This window comes from Mustela putorius, unplaced genomic scaffold (assembly GCF_011764305.1).
Source record: "Mustela putorius furo isolate JIRA1106 unplaced genomic scaffold, ASM1176430v1.1 tig00000151_pilon_pilon_pilon, whole genome shotgun sequence".
NCBI classification, from domain to species: Eukaryota; Metazoa; Chordata; class Mammalia; order Carnivora; family Mustelidae; genus Mustela; species Mustela putorius.
Genome location: NW_025421296.1, coordinates 4,860,476 through 4,867,668, shown reverse-complemented (window position 1 = coordinate 4,867,668; position 7,193 = coordinate 4,860,476). Strand labels below are relative to the sequence as shown.

The 7,193-nt window shown below is 39.0% G+C and overlaps 1 long non-coding RNA gene across 2 annotated transcripts in view; it reads left to right on the top strand.

Moving 5' to 3' along the window:
• Positions 1-18: 18 nt before the first annotated feature.
• LOC123390898 overlaps positions 19-7,193 on the top strand; it is a 25,091-nt gene continuing 17,916 nt past the window's right edge. The window contains exons 1-2 of one of the 2 annotated variants that reach the window (XR_006605484.1): positions 19-447; positions 5,779-5,888. This is a non-coding gene — a long non-coding RNA (uncharacterized LOC123390898). Of the gene's footprint in view, positions 563-5,778; positions 5,889-7,193 lie in introns of both variants that reach the window. The other variant, XR_006605485.1, reaches the window with a different exon arrangement.

The window sequence follows — 7,193 nt, the reverse complement described above, 5'->3', positions numbered from 1 at the left end:
AATGCAGTTCCGGCGCGCGCGGCTGTCTCGGGGCGGGAGCCGGCTGTTCTGGGGACGCAGACGCCCCTCCTGCCCCATCGCTTGGCCCTCAGTCGGCCGCCCGTGACCCCATGGCCGCTGCCTCTGCCCGGCGGCCCGTGCGGAGAAAACCACAAACTTCTGGGTGGGCGTGGGGTGGGCGGAAGCTTCCCTTTCCACAGTTCTATGGAGGTGACCTCAGTCACTCCTAACGGAGCCCAGGTTCTGGAAGGGGAACCCCTGGGTCCCGGCCTGACCGGATCTTGTAACCAGGCAGCAAGCGCGGCTCGTGAGAGATTCCAGAAGTCGCCTGAGAACTTGGTGCCAACTGTAGCTCCCGCCTGAAAGGCCAGACCGTGTTATTAGGAATGCTGAGAGCCGAGTTGGGCACTCCAGCGTTCCACGGAAGGATAGACAGTGACTTCAGAGGTAATTCCACCTCCCGCTGTTTGTTGTCAGGGTCGAGGCAGCCGGAGGAAACGAAGGGAAGAGGAAACATTCGCGGATGTGAACACGTTCTCGGGCGCGCGGCCTCACTTCCAAAGTGCGTCGAGGAGGTGAACTCCCGGGGCATCCCCTACAGAGGGGACGTCCCCTTTACTGTTGGCCTCAACCAGACTTAACCTGCCCTACACTTGGGAGCAGAAAGGAAAACTTTGGTGCCTGGGCGTTAGAAGTATTTTGAGGGCTCTGTTTTAAAACTGTAAAAAAAGCTTTGGAATAACTAGGCATATTTGGGTGGGGAGGTAGATAAAAGAAACCTTTTTCTTTCTGTGTGAAAATCTAGAGATACATAGATGATGGCTTATACTAGGTGGAAGTGCCCACCTACAAAGGCCAAATTAAATTGAGAATAAAAATCCTGGACGAGTATTGGAAGTCCGTTCAATCAGTGCCGAATTATTGAGGATGCAGAGGGGAATTGGACAACGTCTTTTGGGAAAAAGTTTATAATTTAGTAAGAAAAGACAGGAAGAGAACTTGACTTGTGGAGAGAGCAATAATAGAGTTTTGTTATTCAAGAAGAGTGAATGCATTAAGTAGTCTGGTTTGACAAGAAAATAATGCTACTGTAGAAGGGTGTGGTGAGAGATAAGCCCGAAGGAGGTGGTTAAAGATATTATGAAAGGCCTTAAGTGCTCAGCTGGTTCTGAGCATAATTGAACAGAGGAAGGGCCTCGGTAAATATGAATTTGTGGCGTTGGAGCAGATATCTATCTGCAGAGGAAAAAATCATTACCTGGCATTTTACACAAAAATAAACTCCATTTAAATAAAGATGTAATAACAAAATATATTCCAATAAGAAAATATAGTAGTACGTGTTCATGACATTGGTGGTTAGAAGGATTTTATAAAGCATTGTGTAAAAAGATATAGATGTTATTGGAGAAATATAATAGATTTGACAGTGCTATAGTTTTGAAACTTCTGTATAACTTTTAAGAAAGTTAAAGATACGGCACAAACTTGGAAAATATATTTACAAAATACAGAATTTTAAAAGTTTATTTCTAGAATATACAAAGGACTTACTAAGAAAGGACAACATCCCAAAATAAAACTAGGCAAAGACTATGAAAAGAAAAATCAGACCTTCAATAGTCATCACATCCATCAGACTGACAAAAATGTAAACCTTGAAAATAATAATTGAAGTATGTAGAAAATGGGAATTCCTTAACACTGCTAGTAGAATTGTAACTTATTACAACTATTATTGAAAGCAGTTAGAGAATACCTGGTAAAAGTGAAGATGCATGTATTCTTGAGGTACCTGGGTGGCTCCGTTGTAAAACATCTGCCTTTAGCTCGGATCATGATATCGGGGTCCTGGAATTGAGCCCTCTGCCCTGTGCCTGGTTCCTTGCTCAGGTGGGGGCCTGCTTCTCCCTCTTCCTCTGCTGCCTCCTTTCCACACCCCGCTCTCTCTTTCTTGCTTTCAAATAAATAAATAAAATCTTCTTAAAAATGCACATATTTTCTAAGACAGCACTTTTCAGACATACACGTATACCCTAGGGAAATGCTTGGATGTGTGAACAAAGAAATAGACATAAGTATGTTCTTTGTAGCATTTTTTGGGTAATAGTGAAATCTTAAATGCAATCTAAATGACTTATAAGAATTGGTAATAAATTGAAGAATTGATAGACTATTAGAAAGCATGAAAATGAATGAATTCGAGTTGCTTATGAACAAATATAAATCTGTATTGTTAAGAGAGAACAGAGATAAGTTATACTTGGGTCTAGAGGATAATGTCAACCACCTGAACTAGAAACTCTCCACACATTTTCAAAAAAATATTATGTACAACCAGTGCAAATATAATTATATGTGATTCAAGCCTTTAGCAATATCAGGAGACAGAGGGTACCACAATTATTAGAAAATTATTAGAAAATTGAATTTTAAAAAGCATCCTCCAGGGCGCCTGGGTAGCTCAGTGGGTTAAAGCCTCTGCCTTTGGCTCAGGTCATGATCCCAGGGTCCTGGGATCGAGCCCCACATCGGGCTCTCTGCTCGGTGGGAGCCAGCTTCCCTCCATCTCTCTCTACCTGCTTCTCTGCCTACTTGTGATCTCTGTCTGTCAAATAAATAAATAAAAGATCTTAAAAAAATAAAATAAAAAGCATCCTCCACTCCTGCAAGACATCTAGATGCTGAGAGTGGAAGAGGCAGGGCTTCAGAGAATATTTGGAAAATAAAAAAGGGAATGGATGATTAAGCAAATTATAGGCAAAATCAAACCTTGAAAGAAGATATCAAACATTAAGTACCAACATACTGAACACAGCCTGGGTCTTGGTAAGTTATAGCACTGGCTGTCAAGATGGAACTTAAAAATAAGAGACCAGAAGTGGAAGCTTCAGAAAGCATTACTTTTGAGGAAGAATCAGCTACGCTGACAAGTGGGTAGTGTCCCTTAAAGACATGGCAATGAAAGGAAAGAAAGAAGGGGGGAAATTAAGGATTCTACAGAAACAGGAGAAATAAGTCATGCCAGTCACCCCACCTCACCCCTACCTACATAAAACTGTCACCACAAAAACATTATTTGTTAAAGGAATTGTACTTCACTATACTGATGGAATAAAATACTTTTCACATAGGAAATCATCCACAAAAGACTTATTTTTAAAAATCAGACCAACACAATGCAAAACTATTCTAAAATGAAACAAAAAAGGTAAAATGAAATTAAAATTATCCCTCAAAACACACAAAACTGTAAGACCAAGCTCCAAACTAAAATATTCTCAAACAAGCATTAGATATATGCATATATGTGTATGTAGAAAGTCTAGTTCACAGCCTAAGAACAGCAGTGGGCAGAAACAGGAAGGAAAGCCACAAGAGTTGATCTAATCAGGAAAAATTTGAAGGAAAAGACAAAAGTGTCTCACAAATGAGGAACAAATTACCACTAAGGCAGGAAAAATTCAAGCAGAATTTTAATAGATATCAGTGAAGAAAAGAAGGAAACAACTAAAGGAATGAAAATGACATGAACAGGTCTGAGAAAAAAATGCTTAAAATGGAAGGCAAAGAAGATTCAACATATGTATTATTGGAGCCCTGGAAGAAGAAGAAAGCAAAGCAATGGAACAAAAGCAGTATTCATCACTACAATCCAAGAGACTTTCTGTAAATAAGAGAAAAATGGTAAAATTGAAATGAACAACTCTGGGACTTATCCTAGTAAAACTATTGGATGTCAAGGAAAAAGAAGAAATCATGAAGGCCCCTGGGCAAAATAACCAGTTTACTAATGTGGATAAGAATATTGGCATGACCTCACACTTTTCAAGAGCAACATAAAAATCAGTGCAATAAATAATGGAGCATTATTTTAAGAAAAATTCACATAAATTCTTAGATTTCTGTATGCAGCTGAAGTATGAGGGCTATAGAAACACATAACTGTTCTCAAACACCTTTCTTGGAAAACCATTTAGAAGATGAATTGCATCTAAACAAAAAATGACTTGGAAAATATATCAAAATAACTGATGGTGAGCATTTAATATACTTAATTGTAGTGCTAATACTAAAATAAGAGTAGGGGCATGGGTCAAAGAGTAGAATATAAACATATATTCTGCCCAACAGGAAGAATGCAAGTCAAAAAATTAGGGGAAGGGGAGAGAGGAAAGGAAAACTAAAATAAAATCACCATGTATAGGTATTGGTGGGAGTCAAAAGGTGCCATTTAAATCTCACCAACCAGATAGAAAAAGTTAAGAAAAGAACAAAGGGCATGATAAAAGTTGTATAATTAATTATACCTATGCACATAGATACAAGGTAGATAAATCCTAGCTGGAAAAGAGAAAGTAGTGGATTTTTTTTTTTTTTTTGGTAGTTATATAGACTGAAGAAAAAAAATTGGAAAATATAAAATACATGGTTGGATGTCCCCGTGGGACATGTGCTGAATTCTGGGATGGTAGCAGAAACTGAGGAAGATTGAGTGGAAAAGGCAGAGTGAAATATTCACTTGTCTTGTAGAGCTTTGGAAACAAACTTCCATCAGAGGGAGGGAGCCTTCAGCAAACCCACAATAGATGCTTCAGGGCATTTACCACATTTTTAACCTGTGAAAGATGGGCACTAAGTTTAAAATCTGCCAAACGTAGACCTTTCAGGGCTGAGAAAGAAAGAGAATATGCAGGGTATCAATCAAAAGCCCAAGAGAACCAGGGCACCTGGGTGGCTCATTTGGTTGAGGACTGAATTAATTTTGGCTCAGATCCTGTTCTCAAGGTCCTGAGATAGAGCCCTGCATTGGGCTCCATGCTGAACATGGAGCCTGCTTGGGATTATCTCTCTCCCTCTACCTCTACCTCTTCCTCTGCTTTCATGCCCCACCCCCTCTCAAAAATTACTTACTTACTTACTTAATAAGCCCAAGAGGAACAATCATGAAGAATGGGGATGAACCAGAGATGGACTAAATGTTATTAAATTAGCAATCCAGCATAAGATCTGATTGGATTGACTAGTTTTTCATTCTATCTGACAAAGAAAAGAGAAAATAATTGCTAATGGAAAATATCATCTGTAGCCTCTACAGTTAAATGCAATGTCCCACATACAATAAAATTTTTTAAAAAATATGAGGAAGCAGAAATACATAATAGTAATACAAAAAGAAAAGTAAAATCAAAGGCCCATAGATGATCCTGATATTGCAATTAGAAGACAAAGCTTTTATTTTATATAAAATATGATTAACTTTAAATAAAATGGGGGAAAAATATAGGCAAAAATGGGTGAAAAGTTTTTAGCAGAAAATTAGAATCTATAGAAAAGAATTTTTAATTATTTTGTCTAAAGAATAATGTCTCTTTGTTTTGTTTTGTTTTAAAGATTTTATTTATTTATTTGACAGAGAAAGAGCACAAGCAGGGGGAGTGGGAGAAGGAAAAGCAAGCTCCCCACTGAGCAGGGAGCCCTACACAGGTCTTAATCCCAGGACTCCAGGATCATGACCTGAGCCGAAGGCAGACACCCAACAGACCGAGCCACCCAGGTGCCCCTACTTGTTTTGTATAACAATTTTAACTGCAAGACAGACATAACATCAACAATGGATCTTGTTTTATTAGTATGTGTGTTCCTAAGACTGTAAGCACTGTAAGTAATCTAACAAAAACAGCTAAACAAAAGCCTTAGTAAGTTTAATACATATAATATAAAGCAAAAATCAAAAGTAGGCACCTAGAGTAAAATTGAATTTTTCTTCAAAATCAGGAAGACAGCACAACAGAAATCACCACTGGATTGTCAAAGAATAAAACAGACCACTGGAGCTAACACACAAAACAGAAGTAAAACTGATACCTTGTCTTCCCACTGTGCTGGTATGTATGTATTTACTTTTTCCCCCACTGTATTTGTATTTAGATGTGATAAGTAAAATCTCCAAAATTACCTTTTTCCCTCAGATCTGCTTAGGGATGGTTTGAAATGATAATGTTTATTATTAGTAACATGTTTTTCTTAAACATTTATAATAACATTATCCCATCTAACTGGCCCAAGGATATATTTTTGTCCACCTCTGAAAGGGACAACCCTTTGTTCACTTCTAAGCTTAGATGTATTAGGTAACTTGATATTCCACCCTAATTTTACATCATTTACTTACAAAACAAAATTCATGTCTGAGTTTCTCAAACCAGTTTTTTCTTAAGAGTCAGAGCAGGTTTTGCTACTAGCCACTTTTACATTCTTTATTGCCTCTAGAGAAAATCACCAACAATATTTGACTACACATACCTGTGGATCACTTGTTGTTACAAGTACCACTGACTGTCACTAAAACAGAGTCCTAGGTGCTGCTCATCTATGAGCTATGACATAGGTCTCCAGTCATCAACTACCTGCAGATCATGTGTGAATTATCTATCAGTAGTAGTGTGTCTGGCTGCACCCTAGAATTTGCCTAGCCTCTTCTGAAATACCTTGTTTTAACACTCCCCCTCTTCTACTGTTCTTCATACACCTTGACATCCGAAAGAGTAGTGGTGGTATAGAAAGAAATACTCCAGCACTAGTCTTCGGTAGGACTGGGAAGTGGCTAACAGGTCTCATCATAACTGCACTGGTCTCACTCTTTAGTCCAAAGAGTGTTTGAGGAGATCTCAGATGGCTTATCTCTTCAAAGGGGAGAGCAACCCACTTAGTGAGGCCCCACTAAGGAACTCAACAAGCCACTAGAAGAAGAAGGGGAGGGGAAAAAAGACGAGGAGGGAATAACAGGATAAAGTTAGGAGTATTATCAGTGTGACGTACATCCAGAAGTTGAATCCAGTCACTCCTTAGGCATCTGTTTACTTTTAGTGAAACCAGTAAGTTCAGTAGAACAGGATATACATCTCTGGGGGCAGGCAATGGTTTATTATTCACAAAAGAAAGGACTCTTCTCTAGTATCTTCCTAAGTAGGACTCCACTGGAAACAGGATCCAAAGACTTAGAACCACCAACCAGAGGAACAACTATGGCCTTTAGCTAAACCCTGTACTAGATAGTTTTTGGTTTAGAGGAGGGTAGAGGGAAGCTGACAGGAGGAAACCTCAAGAGTTTTCTTTTATGACCCTGCTGGGAAGGAGAAATAAACCATCCTAGAGCTTAGTAAGATGACAGAATCAGAGTGAACAGAATT